We start from the raw sequence: 24,002 nt of genomic DNA, 5'->3' as shown, positions 1-24,002 counted from the left end.
GTGGTTAGTAGATGTTATGGGTTGTGGTTGTCATGCCAAAAGGGTTGTGGTCGTCGTGTTATAAGGATCGTGCCTTTTACTGCCCTATGAACCACGACCCTTCAAGTGGTTCGTGGTTGTCAATCACGACACCTATATAACTGTGAACCACAGCCCATATAATATGTCAACCACAACCCATATAACATGTCAACCATGATGCAACATAATGAGGCCAACGAGTTAAGACTTTAACGTTGCCCTTACAACCACGACCTTACCACATGACAATCACGACCCTCACCATGACCATATATGACATTCTATTGCACCCGAAAATTACACTATTCGTGAACTCCGCAAGATGACTATAAAATAAATAAGTGAACTTTCGTTTAATAACAAGAATAACAGGACAAGAAAGAAGAAGAGTGACTGGATGAGAGCTACAGGTGGGCCAATTTGAGGTCTTCAAATCTTTTAGCGGCCTCAGCTTTCGCTTCCTTCGCCGCGTTGTACCTCTCGATCCAGTGTAGCCTTTTCTCGTTAAAGTCTTACTTGCGAGACCAAGCGAAGCAACACCGCTCGATTTCTCTGTCCACCTTAGAGAAATTATCTCTGAGTTGCCAGAGTTCTGAAATTGTCTTCAGAATTTTTTGTGGAGGCTATTGATCTTCAGGAAGATAGACAACATCCCTGAGGAAAGGGAATAGATCACCCATATAGGAAGAATAAGAGAAGGACTCAATGCCTTTTTCGAATATCTCCTCCATTATTTTGATTGAAAGAGTAAAGAAATCCATGAATGCTTAAAGTGTTGCAATAAGGATTCTGGTTCGGATTGGTTTATGAAAGTAATTTGAAACCCAAGTAACACTTTTATAGGCTGGTGAACGAGTGGTTAATGTGATTAGGATGTCGTGCAACTATTGGTTTTTCGATGTTAGGAATACCGTTTTTTGGGATTATGGAGAAATAGCGAAATGAATGCGATTTCCTGAAAAAGAATGTAACACTATTACCGAATAGGTTGTGGATATGTCGAACAATGGGTCGTGGTTGTCATCCACAATGGATCGTGGTTGGGAACCACCACTCAGTGTGTATGACAACCACGACCCTGTCATGTGATCGTGGTTCACATGCACATTGGATTGTGGTTGTCATCCACGTTGGATCGTGGTTTTAATGAACAATGGATCGTTGTTGTAAATGAGTCGTAGAACGTAGTTGCCAACCACGATCTATATACCGTGACAACCACGACCCATGTAACATGAGAACCACGACCCATATCAGCTAACAACCACGACCCTATCGTGTGATTGTGGTTCACATGCACATTGGATCGTAATTGTCGTCCACGTTGAATCATGGTTTTAATGAACAATAGATCGTTGTTGTATATGGGTCGTTAAACGTGCTTGTCAACCACGATCCATATATCGTGACTGTGAGACCCATATCCTAACCCGTACCATTCCATAGGCTCTCGATGTCCTTCTGATCGAATTTCGGTAACCTGCGACGCGTAGATAGTATTTGCGCGCGACCTTGAGTGTCATCTTATAATTTCGAGTTAGCTTGACCTAAGACCTATGTCATTGCGATCGCATCATTTCTACGGTCCCAACGCCGCGTCTCATGTGGCAATCCGAGTTGTACATTAAAGGATATAGGTCGCGCTTTATTTGGACCATTGATTGTGTTTTGGTGGGACCCACCTATCACAATGCACTTTTTCCAAGGCTAGGGTGACATCACCCAAGCCATCCATAAGTACTAGTCAAAGCAATAATGACCCTAGCCCATAATTACTCCCTTTTTCTCAAAACACTTATTACCTAGCTAAGAGTGAGAGAGAGCTATCATCATTACTCTCTCTCCTTCATCTCTCTTCCCTTTTTCATTCTCCATTTCCACCATTGTAGTAAAACCTTGGACGTCCCAAGCTCTCTAAGATTCCCAGCCCTTTCTCACCTTAGATCCCCCATATCCTGCCATCAAAAACTCATCTCCACCATTGCAGGAGCCCTATTGGAGCTTTGGAGCATTAGGGAGGAATAAGGAAGGTGGGTGTTTCTCTCTCTCTCTCTATCTCTCTTTTCCATTTTGTGGCCCACCATGATTTATTTTTTATTATCCATGCCTTCCACTACGTGGACCACACTGCTGTCCAAGTGGGCCCACCTCGCTGCCATGTACGGGGCCTACCTTGCTGTCCATTTGGACTGGCCCGGACAAAAGGAAAAACTCAAATATCGGCTTGATCCTGGTCAAGTGACCCACATACGTGGACCCCACTATGATGTATGGGTTTATCTCCACCGCCCACGCGTGGGGCCCACCTTTTGTAGCCTGTCTAGCAGGCAGGCCAGCTGCCTGTCCGTCTGGACAGGGCTAGTTGAGAGGGAGACATAAATATCAGCTTGTTTCCTAACAGTGTGGGTCCACGTGGTTTGTGCGGGACCCACCCTGCACGTGTGAAAGGGGTGGGGCCACCTTGATGTTTGTGTTTTACCATCACCGTCCAGCAATGGACAGTGGGATCCACACCAAGATATATATGTTTTATCTGTGTTGACCATCCGTGCAGGACCCACTTGACGTGGGATATCCACACCATCCATTGACGGTGGGACTCCACCGTGATGTACGTGTTTTCTCCACGTTGTCCGTCCGTGGGATGGCCCACCACGTGGGATCCAACTGCATATGTTTCATCCTCACCGTCCACACAGCAAGACGGTGGGACCCACCTTGATGTGTACATATACACACCATCCGTCCAGCGTCTGGACGTGACCAGCAATGAAGTGTAAACTGACAGTGGGGGTGTACTGGCCACCTGCAATAAAAGAAAGCAGAAAAAAATATAATATTATTATAATATGTAATATTATAGTATTACGTTATTGGGAAGGGTGGCCCATCACATGGGACCCACCTCATGTATTTCATTCTCACCTTCGTTGGACCGTGGGACCCACTCCACACGTGTGACACGTGTGGAGGTGGGGGCCACCTTGATGTATGCATTCTACCTTCACACCGTCCATGTGGACGGTGTGGTGTAAGGCCCGCCATGATGTATGATATATATACATGTCCATCTATTTGCAGGGTGCGGGACCCACCCCACACGTGATGCACGTGTGAGGGTGGGGCCTACCTTAATAATGTATTGTATATCCCTACCGTCCACGTGGACAGTGGTAACCCACCATTGATACATGTATTGTATGTCCACGTCCTCCATCTGTTGGGCCCCACCTTAATGTATCCGTTGTACATACATGTTTTTCGACATGTGGAGCCCACGTGTGATGTATCTGTTTTATCTAGTCGGCACAGTGAAGTATCTGTTTAATCTATATCGTGCAGAATATTTGGACGGTACTAGACAATGTTTGGACAGTGTTGTCCTATGTTTAAACAGTGCTGATTTACATGGACTATGTTTGGACAGTGTTGATCATCATTAGTGAGTCGTGTGCCCTATAAAATGATAGTGTATAGTAATACACATGCTACACCTGCAAATTTTTTGAAATGATTTTTGATGTAACCCAAGGCCCATTGGTGCGGCCCATTGATGCGGCTCACTTGATGTACAAGAGGCCCACTATGATGTGTATTTAGCCCATGGGCGAGGCCCAACATGATGTATTCGAGGCCCTTGGGCCCAACGTAATGTATTTGAGGCCCATGGGCGAGGCCCAATGTGATGTATTCGAGGCCCATGAGTGAGGCCCATTATGATGTATTCGAGGCCTATGAGTGAGGCCCATTGTGATGTATTCGAGGTCCATGTGATGCGGCCCATAGTGATGTGTATGTAGCCCTTGTATGAGGCCCATTGTGATGTGTATTAGGCCTTCATGTGAGGCCATGGGCCCACTATATGTTTAACCCTATGTGGGCCACTTGTTGGGAGCAATGATGGTTGAATGCCCACATTGTGATCTTCCCTTAGGCCTTGATAGTCCCATTCTCATCATTCACTTGCGGGTTAACCCTAATCAGTGGGCCTCATTCACCATGGACGGATGGCTCCGTGCTACCGGATTTGATATAACCACGGTCGAGGGTCTATCTTTATATTAGGGTTGATCGGTTGTTCATCTATAGACCCCGCCTTGTTTATGTGTTAGTTATTGGTGTCGATTATCGATTCTGATTGTCCGTGCCGATTATCAATGCAGATTATCGGTGCCGATTGTCGATACCGATCATTGGTGCCGACTGTCAAGGTCGATTCTGATTGTCGTGACCGATTGCTAATTCTGATTGTCCTGACCGATTTACCGATTCTGATTATCAATCGATTTCGATTATCGTAACCGATTTACCAATTCTGATTATCGATCGATTCTGATTGTCGTGACCGATTACCGATTCCGATTGACGTGGCCGATTTACCGATTCTGATTATCGACCAATTCCAATTACCCACTCCGATTGACATGACCGATTTACCGATTCTGATTATCGATCGATTCGATTGTCATGACCGATTTACCGATTCTGATTATCGATCGATTTCGATTGTCGTGACTGATTGTCAATTTCGATTGACGTGACCGATTTATCGATTTTGATAATCGACTGATTTCAATTGTTGTGACCGATTGCCGACTCCGACTGACGTGACTGATTTACCGATTCTGATTATCGATCGATTCCGATTATCGTGACTAATTACCGATTCTGATTGTCGTGACCAATTGTCGATTCCGATTATCGTGACCGATTTACCAATTCTGATTATCGATCGATTCCAATTATCGTGACCGATTTACCGATTCTGATTATCGATCGATTCCGATTGTCGTGACCGATTGCCGATTCCGATTTACGTGACTGATTTACCGATTCTGATTATCGATCGACTCCGATTGTCGTGATTAATTCGTTGATTCTGATTATCGATCAATTCTGATTGTCGAGGCCGATTCTGATTTGTCGAGGCAGATTCTGATTGTCGAGGCCGAGTATCAAGACCAATTCTGATTTGTCAAGGCCGATTGTATAGGCCGATTCCGATTGTCGAGGCCGAGTATAGAGGCCGATTCTGATTTGTAGAGGCCGATTGTATAGGTCTATTCCGATTGTCGAGGCCAAATGTCGAGGCCGATTCCGAGTGTCGATTTCCATTGTTGAGGCCGATTTCGATTGTCGAGGCTGATTTCAATTGCCGAGGCCGATTGTTGACACTTATGTGATGTATATGCCACCCGTGTTTGAGGCCCATTGTGATGTATATTCAGCTCGTGTTTAAGGCCCAATGTGATGTATATGAGGCCTATGTGATGAGGCCCATTGTGATGCAATTGAGGGCTGTGCGATGAAGCCCATTGTGATGTATGTTAGGCCCATGTGAAAGGCCCATCGTGATGTGTATTAAGCTCTTGAGTGAGGCCCATAGTGTTGTATATCAGGCCCTTTGTAAGGCTATGGTCCACTATATGTTAGGCTCTATGTGGGCCACCCCTTGGGGGCAATGTTGGTTAAATGTCCACATTATCGAGATTGATTATCGAGGCCGATTGTTGATGCCGGTTATTGATACCGATTATGAGTATGTGACAGCATAGCATCATGATACATGCCCATACGCATCATCTACATGTTTGATATGAGATGTGGTTGACCGTTGCATATGACATGGGGCAGGTTGTTCATGGGACTCCCTGATGGGTGGAGTTGCCCCACATGAGCTTACGGTATGCATAGGATCGATGCATGATTGTACTGTGTGACTCATGCATCTCGCATTGTATAATTATGATTACCGTACGCCCTAGCGACATCAGGGTTGTAGCCTCCACATGTATATCGCGGATGGCCAGATGGGACACCGAAAATCTATTCTACATGGGATGCTATAGATATCCTTGGGTGAAAGTTTCAGAACCCTCTTGGTTCCAGAGGTTGCTCCAACGTCTAAACCAAGTGGATGCATGAGCGCATGAGGGTCGTATACCTATAGGCCGTGTCTCCTACTGTGTCGTAGTCGGTTGGAAGGGGGTACGACCTTACCTGCCCGAGAGGAGGGGGCAATGCTAGGCTGAGTCTGACCAGCTCGAGGAATGGGTCTGCTATCGATGAGCTGGGCCCGATATTGGCAGGCAAATAGTGAGGTCTCTTCCACCCACCTTGTTACGGGCGATGGGGCGGCAATCTGGTTTAGAGTGTAATAGACCCCGGTGATTCTCCAGAGAGTAACCGTACTGATATGTGGACTTAGCGAGCAGGAATTGCATATTCATTCATTCATTCATTCACTATCCAATCGGGCTGGTGGTGTGTAACTATTTGTTACGTGTACCTTCATAAGGCCAGGATTTCAGTTGGGCGCACGACTAACCTGAGATCAAAAGTTTACCACATTAAGTCTGACTATCCATATTTAGGTATGGGACTGGTTTGGATAGGAGTCCTTTGTGGTGGACCCTGTAGCCTGCGATACTACGTACTATCATCCGAACTTCACACTCCAGCATGGTCATTTCATTCGCAACGCATATTATATTGCATCCGCAGTACTTAGCATTTTGGGTTACTATGTTCTGCACTTATATGGCCTAAACGGAATTAGCAAGATTTACATATTGCATTTGCACCCTTGGCATCTGATATTTGGCTCTCTTTGACTCCTCATTTGTATAGCTGATCTGTATTGCGTACTCTGATATTGTATTACTCATGGACTTATTAGTATAATTCCGCTTACTCTGATATCATATCTTGTCAGTATTTTCGTTTATTCCATTGTATGATTTATGGCATTGTATTGCATACTTGGCACTTACTTGGTGCACATACTTTCACCACCCTCTAAGCTTTCTACAAGCTTATGCACGATAGATGCGTGCAGGTGATGTTAGGTTGCAGCAGCGTGGAACTTGGAGTATGTAGCTGACTTCTAGAGCTTTGATTTTATTTTGACATATGTATTTTCCCTTTCAGCATTGTATTCAACTGTTTATTTTAGTGGATATGTGACAATGATGTTGCCTATATGATTTGGGTATACTTGTGGTTATGCTTATTACGAGATAAATGTACACACAAAAAAAAATTCTCCTTGTAAGATCCCAGGATCGGAATCTGGCGTATAGGCATTGGGAGCCGAGAATGGGGTACTACGGAGGCTGTCGGGACCGGATTCAGCGATCGAGGTTCTTGTGAGTCCGATCTCCGGGTTTGGGGCATGACAGTGACAACCACGATCCATATACCATGACAACCACGACTCATGTAACATGAGAACCACAACCCATATTAGCTGACAACGACAACCCGTTTAACATAAAAACCATAACCCATATAACATGACAACCACAACCAAAACGAGTTGATCCTTGCACAGGGCAGTGAAAGACACGATCTTTATAACATTACAACCACGACCCATTTTGGTTGAAAACCACGAACCAATGTGGATGATAACCACGACTCATTTAAGATGACAACCAATATCCTGCATTCCTGACAAGTTGTACTCATTTAATTTTTTCGCAGATTAACCAATATTAGAAGAGTATAGGTCGTAGGTTTATATTATGTTATTATGATGAAGAGAGTGTAGATGACAAGGGAATGTTTTCCTACGATGATGGAGACTCAAAGGGCACTACCAGAAAATTGGTAAAAGGCTATGGATAAAAGCCGTAGCTAAATGCTTATGGCTACGATTAGAGTCTGTAGCACGACCGTAGCCATTGGTATCGTAGCCATAGGTCTTAAAGCTATGGCTACAAATTTAATCCGTAGCCATAGAAACAATAGATACGGATTAAATCCATAGCAATATTTTTCGTATCTCTAAAGTATATGCAGCTACGGATTATATCTGTACCTAAAAGTAGCACAAGAACCGTAGCAATAGGCTGAAATTAGTAACAGCTACGGTTCCAGATAAAGGGCTATAGTTAATAGCCGTAGCTACTGCCTATTTTTTAAAAAATAATAATAAAATAAAATATAATAATAAAATATAATATAATAATGGCATCTCTTACCATTGTAGTACATGCCCTGATAAATCAACTCATATAAGCTAATATAGATAAATACTTCATGGCTAAATCATTTATTCATTCAATCAAACACAATCATTCATTCAATCAATCAAATACAATCATTCATTTTAATTCATTCATAAAAGTACAATGCTAACATAATAGTTATGTCTATTTAAAGTTCTCATTGACAACAAGATCCAATGCCTTCTTGCAGCTAAATAGCTTCTCAACAATCACAAGCGAGAACTCCATGAATGTGCCTCTACTGGTTATCAATTTGCCATCAACTAACACCCTATTCTCAGCTTCTCTTTGATCCGAAAGCTTACTGCACATGCTTGAAAATCAATTTCATTATACAAACAATGTAGTCATATGAAAATTTTATGCCATGAAACTGAAGAACTAAATTATAGATAAAAACGACAACGAGATGACTTAAAAAAGAAAGATAATACTCGGGAACATACACTGATCTTCTCATTTCTGAACAAGCAAAATCTGCAACAGCTAAAGACAAAATAAGCATTCAGGTATTCAAAATACCAACTAATATAGGTATAGCAATACCAACTAAATTTGCAAAAACAGAATAGATCAACCATTTCAGTTAAACTCAGCCAATGACTTGGGTAGAGTCATTCACATGGTTAAGGTGTCCATTAGTAAAAGTTATGGCACTTCAAAACTCCCACCTCTAGTGGGGAGAGTAGTTCCCTTAACTAGGATACTACACATGTTATCCCAAACATTTTCCAATTAACTAACTTAAATATTAAATCATGAAGTCAATTGAGCTTATAGGCTTTTGAATTATGCTTGACAGTAATGTAATTCCAATTCCAGCTTGCATGTGGGGTCCATAGTTTTTTGTATATTTCAGAGGATGCACCTACGAGATGAATGAACACCCCAAACATCAGGCCATTCCAAAGCTAAGGTGGGCCACACCATGTGATTTTTTATGTTTTGAGCATGATTTGACACGGTATGGTCCACTTGACTTTTGGATCAGCCTATTTTTGAGAGCCAAGGAGAACATGAAGGGGCACACACGATGCACTAATGGATGTCATGCACACATCACAATCGGGCTCCACACATTGCATAATAGATTAAGTTTAACCTACAGTGCTTTGTAGTGGATCGACCTCATGACAAAATCATACAGACTGGTCTGAACTTTAAAAATCCATGTGAGAATGTGAGTAATTCAATTCAAGGCACATAAATCAAAACTTAATAGTAGATACTTCCATTATTATAACAAAGTATTCTCAATATGAAATAATTTTGTATATGCAAGTGAAAGATCAGGAACATATGCAATAAGTTCTCTAGTCATCACTCTTGTAAGGTCCAACCCTTCATGTGTCTTGGGGTCATTTTCTACATAATTTTGGACATATATGAAGAACTTACGAGCACGGCGCTTTTCAAATAAGCCCATCAATGGAGATTTGAGGGCCTCCATGTCTGTTAATGGAACCTTGTGAACTTGTTGCAACGATCAGCAAGTGTATGCGATAGAACTGCTGAAAGCCGAAGTGATGGCAGAACAGATCATCAACATATTGAAGTTTAATGAACAAAAATGGGGTTACCTTTCCTTTATTAAAGACATAGCCTGTAAGACCCGTATCCTACACCGTACTGTTCCGTAGGCTTCCGTGGTCCTCCCGATCGAATTCTGGTAACCCTCGACATGTATCCGACGTTGTGAGCAATCCTAAGCCGAGAGCTGCATACCGAAGTCGGCTCGACCCGAAACTTGTACCCTAGCGACTGCGCCGTCGCCACGGTTCCAACACCGTGACTCGCACACCGATCCAATACCCGGGTCAGGAGATGTGGGCCCGCGTTCATTCCAAAGAAACGCTGCGTGTTGCGAATTTCAAGAGAATCTCTACGACATGTCACATCAAATCAAGTCAAGTACACAAACCCATACCCCATGCCACCTCACCCTACCACAAGTACAAGCAACCATCACTCTTTTTCCCTAAGTCAATTCTCTCTCTCCCTACCCATTCCCTTTTTACACAATTTTTAACTAAGCCCATACCTTCCCTTACAACACCCATCCCACCATTCCTTATCATCCATTATCTCTCTCTCTCTCTCTCTCTCTCTCTCTCTCTCTCTCTCTCATTTCTCAAACCTCCCAAGCAACACCCAATGTCCAAGCCTCCCCAAGCTCTCCCAAAAACAACAAGTGTGGCCCACTTTCCCACCCTCTTATCTCCCATCTCAACCATTCATTCTCCATCAACCTCCATTAAAATAGAAGGCAATGAGTATACGAGTCCAAGGAGCTAAAGAAGAAGGCCGATAGGTAGGTGATCCACCGTTGAATTTTTATTTAATGGCCCACTTGTGATGGGACCCAATTTGATTTATGTGATATAATCATATGAGGGGCCCATAATGGCGGGGTCCCTCCACTACACCGATCTCTCTCCCTCTCTCTCTTTCTCCTTTTCTTTTGGTGATGTTGATGATGAGTGTGTAGCTCACCATGAAGTAGGTATCTTATCCATGCCATCCACCTTTGTGGGACCCACCTGATGGATGTATTATATCTACACCGTTCAGCCCGTTACCAGGCCTGGACGAAAAGGAAAAATATAAATATTAGAGCGATCTAAATCAGGTGGGCCACGTCCGTGTGGGACCCACTATGATGCCTGTGTTATATCCATGCCGTCTAGCGTCCCTAAACGCTGGATGTGATGGCAGTAGGGTGTGGCTAACATGGAGTGTGTGCACTGACATGGGTGTGTACTAACAAGCTATAAAAAAAAAAAAAGGAAACATATGATGTATATTAATATTATATATATATATATATATTATACATTATATATGTATATATTATATTATATATATATATGAGAGGTGGGCCACACGTGTGGGACCCACCATGTGCGTAAGATTAGCATAATATAACAGATATTGTTTGTGATATAATATATAATATATATATCAACGTCAAGTGCTGATGTTATAATATAATATAATATATATATATATATATATATATATATATATATATATATATATATATATATATATATATATATATATATATATATATGCATGCTGCAGCTGACGTCTGCAGCTTGTAGGTCCCACCAGGAATGTGCAGCGAGCATGGCATCCAAGCCGTCCATCATCTGCCCCACCCTCCGCTGCATGCGTGGGACCCCTGTGATGTACGGGTCTTGCACCACGTCGTCCATTCACATTTCGTGTGGGCCCACCATGATATATGCGTGATATCCCACCGTCCAGAACATCTAGAGGGTCTGGACGGTGGGCACTCTAGGTGTTATATATATATATAGTAAGAGAGAGAGGGAAGTGGGGTGGCCCACGTATGTGGGACCCACCTAACGAGTTGACTGGCTCCACACCGTCCGTAGGCTGGGACGGTGGGTCCCACTCTCTGAAGCATGTGTTACATCCAACTGCCTATCCATTGATGAGCTTGTCTCCAACTTGAGACAAAAAAAATAAGAAAGATCTAATATCACGTGGACCACACTGCCAAAATAGCGGAATTGAATGCCTACCAACATGATATTTGTTTTCCTCACTATTTAGGTCTTTATGACCTTATGAACAGTCTGGATGGGAAATAAATGCTATGGTGGGCCCTATAAATTCTAACAGTGGGAATTATTATCACCACTGTTATGTGTAGTATAGTCCGGATGATCCTTTGCATATGATTCATTTTTTATATATAATTCTCTATAATGATCTCTAACAATGGATGAAAGGTGTAGTTGGTATGGCCCATTTAATGTATTAAGGGCCCACTTGATGAAGCTAATTTGATGTATTTGGGGGCCCATTGACTTGGCCCATTTGAGTCGGCCCATTGACTCGGCTCATTTGTATCAGCCCATTTGATCGGCCCAATCGACTTGACCCATTTGAGTCGGTCTATGGACTCGGCCCATTTGATCAGCCCAATTGACTTGGCCGATTTGAGTCAGCCCATTGACTCGGCCCATTTGTATCGGCCCAATTGACTTGGCCCCTTTGTACCGGCCCATTTGATTTAGTCCATTTGATTCGACCCGTTGATATGGCCCGATGTTATGTACATTGGCCCATGAGTGAGGCCCAATGTGATGCGTATATGCCCCATAAGTGAAGCTCATGATGATGTGTATTAGACCCTTGAATAAGGCCATGGATCCATTATACGATTGACCCTATGAGCGTCATTCCTTCGGAGCAATGTTGTTTAAAGGTCCACATTGGTGGGCAATGATGGTTGGACGTCCACATTGTGACCTTCCCGTAGGCCTTGTTAGGCCCTTCCTCATCATTCTCTAGTAGATTAACCCAAACGCTTTGGCCTCATTGATTTTCATTGATCCATCATCAGTCGTCCATCCATGGACTCTGCCTTGCGTTGAGGTTGATTATCGATGCCGATTGTCGTGGCCGATTGCCTATTCCGATTATTGATCAAATCTTATTGTTGTGGCCAATTGCCGATTCCAATAATCGATCGATTCCGATTATTGTGGCCGATTCCGATTATTGATCAATTCCGATTGTTGAGGCCGATTGTATATGCCGATTGTCGAGGCCAGATATCGAGGTCGATTGTCGAGGCCCAATGTGATGAATATGCGGCCCGATTGTATATGCACACTAAATATGCTAGAACTGTGGATATTGATAGAACAGTTGATGTTTACCTACCCCTAGTCTTGTTGATCATAAGCATCTGCGCTCACCTCTTCGAGAGTGCGGAAGATGATGCTTTTTGTTGGCGATACTATCCCTTGACAGTTGACAAAGATGCAACATGAATAGTTTTACCATTTTTGTTGCATCTCCTATTTGTTAAACAAATCTTTGACAGAACTATGTTTGCTAGATTTTTTAGAACATGGGCTAATCCTACTTGATTTATTCTACTGTCTACTTCAGTTTCATCTTCTAAGAATGCTGCTTAAAAAATCTTGATGCTTTGGAGTGAACATTGGGTTCACAATTCACAGGGAAATTAATTGGAGGTCACTAGGATCATCATCATCATAATCTAAAGTGTAAGACTTAGGGAAAGTAATTGGGGTTGCATGAATCCTGTTCTGCCATTCCACTTTATCAAAGTTCAGCTTTTATGCCCTAGCATGAGTTTGGAATGTCATATTGTTTGGATTCAGGGGTTGACCATGAAGTGAAGGGAATTGACCGTGAATTGCATGGAATTGACCATGAAGTGAAGGAGAATTACTAGAATTGACCGTGAATTGGAGGGAATTGACCGTAAAGGTGAAATGCATGGAAATGACCGTGAAGTGAAGGGAATTGACCGTGAAATGCATGGAAATGACCATGAAGTGAAGGGAATTGACTGTGAAATGCATGGAAATGACAGTGAAGTGAAAGGAATTGACCGTGAAATGCATGGAAATGACCGTGAAGTAAAGGAGAATCGCCGGAATTTACCGTGAAATGCATGAAATTGACCATGAAGTGAAGGGAATTGACTGTGAAATGCATGAAATTGACCATGAAGTGAAGGGAATTGACCGTGAAATGCATGGAAATAACCGTGAAGTAAAGGAGAATCGCCGGAATTGACCATGAAATGCATGGAAATGACCGTGAAGTAAAGGAGATTCACCGGAATTGACCGTGAAGTGCATGAAATTGACCGTGAAGTGCAGGGAATTGACAGTGAAATGCATGGAAATGACCGTGAAGTGAAAGGAATTGACTGTGAAATGCATGGAAATGACCGTGAAGTAAAGGAGAATCGCCGGAATTGACCGTGAAATGCATGAAATTGACTGTGAAGTGAAGGGAATTGACCGTGAAATGCATGGAAATGACTGTGAAGTGAAAGGAATTGACCGTGAAATGCATGGAAATGACTGTGAAGTAAAGGAGAATCGTTGGAATTGACCATGAAATGCATGGAATTAACCGTGAAGTGAAGGGAATTGACCGTGAAATGCATGGAAATGATCGTGAAGTGAAGCTGAATCATCGGAATTGAACGTGAAATGCATGGAAATGACTGTGAAGTGAAGGGAATTGACCATGAAATGCATGGAATTGACCGTGAAGTGAAGGGAATTGACCATGAAATGCATGGAAATGGCTGTGAAGTAAAGGAGAATTGCTGGAATTGACCGTGAAATGCATGAAATTGACCGTGAAGTGAAGGGAATTGACCGTGAAATGCATAGAAATGACCGGGAAGTTAAGGGAATTGACCGTGAAATGCATGGAATTGACTGTGAAGTGAATACATCATTGTCGGAATTGAGCGTGAAATGCATGGAATTGATCGTGAAGTGAATGGAAATGACCGTGAATTGCATGTAATTGACCGTGAAGTGAAGACATCATTTACTGCAAAATGTATGGATTCACCATTCATAATGAAATCACTATTAGGAAGACATCATTTGCTATAAAATTTAGATAAAATATCCAACATATTATTTACATCATTTCACCATGAATATTTTACAAGATATCATTTACAACAATTTATAACATTTCACAAAATTTCTCGATTCCTCTTATGCCTAAGACAAATATATCATAGGTTCCTCTCATGCACATTTTCAGGTGTATTTGACCTTAGAAAGACCTTATACTTAGGTTCTTTCGAATTTCAAATATAATTGGATTTCTATACTTTAAATAGGCTCCAGTTCGACTAGTCTAAACCTTAGTTCGACTAGTCTGGGCTTTGGTTCGACCAGTCTAGGAAAAACTTCAACCAATCTAAGCATTCAACTGAAAATCGAACAAAATTTGTTGGTTCCTCGACCAGTCTAGAAAAGGGCTCGATCAGTTGAAGGCATTGCTCGACCAGTCGAGCAGGCCACTTGACCAGTCGAAGGACGGTTTGATCTGATCCCGCTTGAAATTTGAAATTTGGTTGTTTCTTAGACCAGTCGAAGAAGACCTTAGACCAGTCGAAGCAACAACTTTTCAGCCTATAAATAGAGGTCTTTTCTCACTCCGAAAAAAATCATTCAAGCCACAAAAAGCCTTCACTTTGAGAGAGAAAAGTCCACATGTTCTTTAAGCTATAGAACAGTGTTTTAAATTCTTTTTAATAGCTTATTGTTTTATAATTTCTAGATATTTTTTTAGGAATCATATGTTTTAAAGGGAGTTCTTGTTCTTCCTTTTGAGATCTAAGAAATTCAAACAAGTAGCCCAGGTTTGAATTAAGTTAAAATCTATTTAGAACTTAGAACCCTTCATTTTGGTTATTGGACATTGAACATTAAACATTCATCATCAACCGAAGCGGTTCTACGGGCTACATCATTCAGCGTCTTCTGAAGAAGATAAGTATTTACTTTTTGTTTTTGGTTTATTTGAGATATTCGGAAAAATCTCACGTATTGGTTTTGACTGAGATAGGCAGAAAATCTCAGTGTATGGGATTTTGATTGTGATAGCCCTCCTAAAATCATAATTGTATAGGTTTTAAGGTGAACCTGAGAAAAGCTTGATTTTTAGTGAATGTCAATATCACGTGGGTTGTGATTATTGGGAGTAGAGTAGGTGTGGCTATTTGAGAACAGTTGGTGTACACACTGAACCACTATAATTTCTGGTGTTTATGTGGTGAATGATTTTTGAGATGTACATGTAGTGAATGTTTGTAAATTTTTTTGTTCATGTGGTGAATGCTTGTAACAGATAGCTTTCATTATTTGCCTCTTGTTTTAGTTTGCAATCTTGATCCTTACCGCATTCAAAAAATCAGGTTGTCCTACCATAAACATTTGTTTTTGGTGTAAGGTTGTCCTTTGAACAAGTTTGTATCAATTTCTCAGTACTATTACGAATGAGATCTCTATTTAAGTTCTGATTTATTTATTCTTTCAGTACTTTAATTTTTATTTGGCATAGTCCTATTCACCTCTAGGACTGTAAGCTCGCCTCTTTCAATAATTACTCTGAATCCATAGAGCTTCTCTATACTCCTCATAGAGATTCCTCAAATCCATGAGGAGAGATAGTAAATAAAAATAAATTCTAATAAAATCAGAAATAAATTAATTGATGGATAAAAATGAATTTACAATCCTTTAAATAGTGATACCAAACCTAGGAAGAAGTTTCAGAATCAAACTCCAACTCAAACTCCTAAAAATCGTGACTTAGTATAAATAATGAACTTACTATTTATAAACGGTCATGATTTCCACTAGACTTTTTGGTTTTCAGCCTAAAGTAGTAAGTGTCATATTTGGCTTAACTATGTTATTCTCCTAATTTTTCTAAGGACTTTTCATGTTGGACACAACTCCTAAAGCTCAATGGATCAAAAGTTATGATCGAACTAAAACTTACAATAAATAGTAAAAACAGAAATAAAATGGATTTTGACTGTCGATCTGATGGAATCTCACAAATTCAGTGTGGACAACCTAGCGTAACGGGTTGGGTGGCTAAAGTAGCTTCTCCTACCCCAAAATCATATATGTTACGTCAAATAACTCATTTTGGTTTGCGAGATATGCCTATTTTAAGGTTCTAACGATCCGGATCACTTCTGCCTTCGATCGGGCCTTCTCTGGTCCATCTTGAACATGAAAGTGTCCACAACCCGCTTTACATCAATGGTTTCGATGCCACATACATATAATGTGTGAGCCCTACAAAACAGAATGTCTTGTAATTACTATTCCTAGGAATTATGTAAGATCATTTCCTTAATTTTAATAAGGGAATTTAACCCAAATAAAAAAACACTTCATCGTTGATATAGAATTTATATTTTGATACAGTGTTCAAAAAGGTTTTCAGAAAGCTATTGCATTAATGATATAATTATCATTCCACTGCCTTGTGTCAGTACTTCCTAAGAGCAAATGGTGGGTGTCTTGGGTTTACCCCACCATGATGTTTACGTAAAATCTATTCCAGACACTAGGTGCGTCATCTCATGTTAGGTCAAAGCTCAAAAATCAAGTCCGTTTGTGACTCAGGTGGATCATATGATTGGAAACAGTATACAAGACAATACTTGCCCTCCTAACTATTTCCATTAGTGGCGACCACATGAATCACATATGGGTTCAAGTTTTGGGATTCAAGCCTAAACATGTTGAATCTAATTATTAGAGTGGATTTTGTATAATTATCATGGTGGGCCCCATAAAAATTGTCGGTGGACATCTCTTTTCCAACTATTTCCTTTGTTGTGGCCAAACAGAATCATGGGTCAACCTAGCTGGTTTTCTTTGTACCTAATAGTCTACTAAATATCTAATGGTCTATGTAGATCTTACATAAACATCACGATGGGCCATGTCGAAATCAAGAGTAGCATGCATGCAATTCCGTTTTTTCTCTTAACACTCTCCATCCAATGAGAGAGGGGTGCCCAAACTTGATTTTTGGTGGGGCGCACTTTGACGTGTATATAAGATCTATTCTGACCATTAGATGCATAATCACAATTTAGGCCACAAGCAAAAAATAATAATAAATGATGAGGTGAGACACACCAAAGAAAACGGTTAAGGAGAGAGACATCAACCCTTAATTTTCACACAGATTAGTGTGTAATCATGGTATGAAAACCACTCCAATCATTAGATGCCATACAAAAATTTAAGCTCATACATGTTTTGGGTGTGCCATATTAAGGGAAACAATTTGAAAGGTTATCATTGTTTTTATATTGTTTCCAATCAAGTAGTCCACCTAAATCTTAGATGTAGTGGTTTTTGGGCACTTGGCTTAACAAACGTTGACACATCTTATTGTCGGGATGGATTTTGGATAAACACCATAGTATGAGCCCCCAAGTAGCCAACTATTTTGCTGACACAAACATCCAATGAGCCATTAAAAAAGTGTAAATGAAGGTGGCGGAATAATAAAAATATAGATTGATGGGGGTGATTGTGTGAAAACCTTTCTGAAAAATAAAAGGGAATGTAAATTCCATATTATTGAGTAGTCCTATGTAAAACTTCCTTTTAGTCAGACAGTACAAAACCCAGTAGCCCATAAAGTACTTCTAAGTTTCATGGAAATTGCATATGTCAAATCAAACATTGCAAGACCCAATACACTTCGAAGTACTTAGAAATTACCTAGAAATTGCATGTTTCAAACGAAACGGTGCAAAACCCAGTAGACTTGGATTAGGCGGTGAGAGATCGGATTGGTTACCTCCCCCTGCCACCAGCCCTGCGGCTGAAGGTCGGTGCTCCGTGTTCTCCATCATGATGTATGTGTTTCATCCATTCGGTTCATCCATTTTTACGGATCATTTTAGGTCTTGGTATCAAAAATGAGACATCCAATCTGTTGATTAAGTCTTGATACTAGGAAAACAATAGTGATTGGATATCCACCATTAAAATCATCCTAAGGCCCACTGTACTATTTATTTGACATCCAATCTTTTGATTAGATCATACAAACCCAGATGAAGGGAAAAAGCAAATATCATCTTGATCCAAAACGTTTAAGGCCCCGAAAAAAGTTTTTAATGGTTGACGTTCATTCAACATTGTTTCCTGTAATGTGGTCCACTTGAGAGTGGGATATAATTCGTTTTTGTTCTCATACTGTAAAATTATATAGAAAAATAGATGGACAGCATGGATGAAACATATACATCATGATGGGGCCCAGAGAGCACCGGCTACCAGCCATTGGCTGGTGGCAGGGGGAGTTGCCAATCCGTTTCCTGGCGAGTAATTTCCAACTGTACGACCCATATATGGCCATCAACCTTTTGAAGCCCACTTGCTTTTTACCTCCCAAGAATAAGACCCAGCTGTACGGCCCCATTTCTCAGGTCGAAAATGCCCTGCTTTCTTTCCGGAAGCAGATCGCCTGGTGCTCGAAGACGAGTGCTGACGCTCGTCGAACTCCGAGTTGTACGGACGGTTCAAAAGATATCAAAGTTACGTGGGCCCCACAGTTATGTATTAATTATATCCACAGCGTTCATCCATATTTTGAGATCATTTCGAAGCATTATCAAAAAGAAAAAATCATATCCAAATATCAACTGGACAACACCACAAAGAGCAGGGGAAAATTGATTTTCACGGCTAAAAATTTTGTAGGGCCCACCATAACATTTATTTTTCATCCAATCCATTCATAAGGTCACAAAGGCATGGATGAAGACGAAAAACAAATTTCATAATGATCCAAAACTTTTTGACCCCTAAAAGGGTTTCAATGGTAGACGTCCAATCCTCCACTACCTTTTACAGTGTGGTCCACTTGATAGCTAGATCTATCTTATCTTTTCTTCCCAAGCCTTAATACGAGTTCGCCAAATAGATGAATGGCTTGGATATAAGACATACCTCATAATGGGACTCACAAAAAACCGTAGGAATTACAACAGGAAAGAAAGAAAGAAAAAAAAAAGCCAGCGAGTTGAGGTCAACCGGGTTGGCACTGGTCAACCGGGTCAATAGCTACGGCTTACAACCGTAGCTATAACCACAATGACTTGGCACTCCATGTACTTTTTCTTTTTTGGTAAATGGAGAAGTGTATTCTACTTACATTTTTCTCTAATACATATTTATATAAATATGTATATATAAGCACATTAAAAAAATTTCTCACTTTTTTTTTTTTTTTTCCGTTTCCTTCTTTATTCATTTATCAAGAATATCTTCTAAACCAAAATTAGTTACTTAACGTATCATATATGATTTTGGGGTAGGAGAAGCTACTTTAGCCAACCAACCTGGTTATTTTCCAAGATTCCATTAGGGCGTGTTTGGGCGGTGGGATTAGAAGTGATTAGGTGGGATGGGATTCATCTGGTCCTGTGCCAATTCCACCCCATGTTTGGGATGAAGGGAAAAAGCTTGGAATTACGTTAAATGGCATTTTATTGGGTCCCGTGCCAATTTCACTCAACGTTAGCAAGTTATTGTAGGTCCAACATGATGTATAGGCTATATCCACATCGTCCACCCATTTATCGAGATTATTTTAGAGCATGGGCTAAAAAATCAGGTAAATCCAATGCTCAAGTGGACCCCACCATAGAAAGCAACGGGGATTGAATACTTACCGTTGAAAACTTCTTTAGGGCCACATAAGTTTTGGATCTACCTCATTTTTAGGCCCATGCCATAAAACAAGGTTACAAAACAAATGAACGGTTTAGATATAACACATGTTTGTTATTCTCAGTGATTTCAAATAATGGTGGGTATTTTCGTTCAATGTACTGCCATATTATCACCAAAGGAAGGCATTAATCTCATCCCATGGCACAGGGGACAATCCCTGCCATGGGTAATAATTATGTTTTTTTGAATCCCATCCCACCGAATCCCTTCTAATCCCACTGCCCAAACAGGCCCTTAGGTTGATGGTCGAAAATCTATTTCATTCACTTCGCGGTCAATTTCATTCATTTAATTCACTTTGTGGTGAATTTCATTCACTTCGCAGTCAATTTCATTTACTTCACAATCAATTCCAATCACTTCACGGTCAATTCCCTTCATTTCATGGTCAATTCCATGCATTTCATGGTCAATTCCAGCGATTCCCCTTCACTTCATGGTCAATTCAATTCATTTCATGGTCAATTCCCTTCACTTCACGTGAATTCTATGCATTTCGCGGTCAATTCCCTTCACGTCACAGTCAATTCCATGCATTTCACGGTTAATTTCAACGATTCTCCTTTACTTCACGGTCAATTCAATGCATTTCACGGTCAATTCCCTTCACTTCACGGTCAATTCCATGCATTTCACGGTCAATTCCCTTCACTTCACGGTCAATTCCATGCATTTCACGGTCAATTCCGGTGATTCCCCTTCACTTTACGGTCAATTCAATGCATTTCACGATCAATTCCCTTTACTTCACGGTCAATTCCCTTCACTTCACGGTCAATTCCATGCATTTCATGGTAAATTCCGGCGATTCCCTTTCACTTCACGGTCAATTCTATGCATTTCACGGTCAATTCCCTTTACTTCATGGTCAATTCAATGCATTTCACGGTCAATTCCCTTCACTTCACGGTCAATTCCATGCATTTCACGGTCATTTCACGGTTAATTCCGGCGATTCCCCTTCACTTCATAGTCAATTCTATACATTTCACGGTCAATTCCCTTTACTTCATGATCAATTCAATGCATTTCATTGTCAATTCCCTTTACTTCATGGTCAATTCAATGCATTTCACGGTCAATTCCCTTCACTTTATGGTCAATTCCATGCATATCATGGTCAATTTCGGTGATTCACCTTCACTTCACGGTCAATTCAATGCATTTCACGGTCAATTCCCTTTACTTCACGGTCAATTCCATGCATTTCATAGTCAATTTCCTTCACTTCACGGTCAATTCCATGCATTTCACGGTCAATTCCGTCAATTCCCTTTACTTCACGATCAATTCAATGCATTTCACGGTTAATTCCCTTTACTTCACGGTCAATTCAATGCATTTCACGGTCAATTCCCTTCACTTCACGGTCAATTCCCTTTACTTCACGGTCAATTCAATGCATTTCACGGTCAATTACCTTCACTTCACGGTCAATTCCGGTGATTCCCCTTCTCTTCACGGTCATTTCAATGCATTTCACGGTCAATTCCCTTCATTTCACGGTCAATTCCATGCATTTCACGGTCAATTCCCTTCATTTCATGGTCAATTTCGGCGATTCCCCTTCACTTCATGGTCAATTTTATGCATTTCACGATCAATTCCCTTTACTTCACGGTCAATTCAATGCATTTCACGGTCAATTCCCTTCACTTCACGGTCAATTCCATGCATTTCACGGTCAATTCCCTTCACTTCATGGTCATTTCCATTCATTTCATGGTCAATTCCGGCGATTCCCCTTCACTTCACGGTTAATTCAATGCATTTCACGGTCAATTCCCTTTACTTCACGATCAATTCAATGCATTTCACGGTCAATTCCCTTTACTTTGTGGTCAATTCAATGCATTTCACGGTTGATTGGTCAATTCCATGCATTTCACGGTCAATTCCGGTGATTCCCTTTCACTTCACGGTTAATTTTATGCATTTCATGGTCAAATCTCTTTACTTCACGATCAATTCCATGCATTTCGCCGGAATTGATTGTGAAGTGAAGGGAATTGACTGTGAAATGAATTGAATTGACCGTGAAGTGAAGGGGAAGCGCCGGAATTGACCGTGAAATGAATGGAAATGACCGTGAAATGAAGGGAATTAACCATGAAATGAATTGAATTGATCGTGAAGTGAATGGAATTGACCATGAAGTGAATTGAAATGATAGTAAAGTGAAGGGGAATCACCGGAATTGACCGTGAAATGCATGGAAATGAACATGAAGTGAAGGGAACTGACTGTGAAGTGCATGGAAATGACCGTGAAGTGAAGGAAATTGACCGTGAAGTGCATGGAATTGACCATGAAGTAAAGGGAATTGACCGTGAAATGCATGGAATTGACCGTGAAGTGAAGGGAATTGACCGTGAAATGCATTGAATTGACCATGAAGTAAAGGAAATTGACCGTGAAATGCATGGAATTGACCGTGAAGTGAAGGGGAATCGTCGGAATTGACCATGAAATGCATGGAAATGACCATGAAGTAAAGGGAATTGACCGTGAAGTGCATGGAAATGACCAGTAAGTGAAGGGAATTGACCATGAAGTGCATTGAATTGACCGTGAAATGCATGGAATTGACCGTGAAGTGAAGGGGAATCGCTGGAATTGACCACGAAATGAATGGAAATGAACATGAAGTGAAGGGAATTGACCGTGAAATGCATGGAATTGATCGTGAAGTGAAGGGAATTGACCGTGAAATGCATTGAATCGATTGTGAAGTAAAGGAAATTGATCATGAAATGCATGGAATTGACCGTGAAGTGAAGGGGAATCGCCGAAATTGACCATGAAGTGAAGCAAATTGACCATGAAATGCATGAAATTGACTGTGAAGTGAAGCGAATTGATTGTGAAAGTGAAGAGAATATACCGTGAAATGCATGGAATTGACCGTGAAATGAACTGATTGAAATTGACCGCGAAGTGAATGAAATGAATTTTCGACCATCGACCTAATGGAATCTTGGAAAATAAGTAGGTTGGTTAGCTAAAGTAGCATCTACTACCCCAAAATCCTATATGGTACGTCAAGTAAATCATTCTGGTTTAAGAGATATGTTTATTAAATGAATAAAAAAAGAAATGAATAAAAAGAGAGGAATTTTTTTTTATATGCTTATATATACATATTTATATAAATAACTTGTAACGCCCTGAAATTCGGGGGTCGAGCATAACTCAGCTTCCGAGTTTCAAAACATCACTTATGTAACATATGCAATGATGAATGTATGTTGTCTGTATGAGTGTACAAACCATGGAGTAGATTAAGCCAAACTGCAAACATAATCCAAAGATAGGTGAAATCTGCAAGCAGAAGACTGAAGAAACATATATGTATATCTATATAAGTCCCTGAGATATGTATGCTCTGCCAGGTCATAATTACAAGTGTTTGTTTTCAAAATATAAATATCAAAATGAAATCATCCATTACAAAAGAAACCCAGAATCCCCGTAGCTCAGGGCACGGCTCACATGAACCCGCCTGAGAACTGCATAAAAGAAAACGCGTCCTCGTCATCCTTATACTCCTGCTCTGCTTCGGGGGTCGCATCATCATCTGCATCTAAGACAGAGTCTGGTTGGTGTTAAAACACCGTCGCAGAATGTAAGAGTGAGTGATCAACTCAGTGGAACTATACAGTAAAAGTTAACATATTATCAAATCGATCAAACAGTAATGATAAGGCAATACAATCAAACACGTCCTAATTAATGTATTAGAGAAAAATGTATGAGAGAAAAAGTTCTCCTTGAAAAAAAAAATATATAGGTGGGACAGCGAATCGGGGTTAGCCCGATCGACCCCGACTCGCTGTTCACCCTCTTGCAATCGAAG

This window comes from Magnolia sinica, chromosome 10, assembly GCF_029962835.1.
Source record: "Magnolia sinica isolate HGM2019 chromosome 10, MsV1, whole genome shotgun sequence".
Lineage (NCBI taxonomy): Eukaryota > Viridiplantae > Streptophyta > Magnoliopsida > Magnoliales > Magnoliaceae > Magnolia > Magnolia sinica.
Note: the sequence above shows the minus strand (reverse complement) of the source record.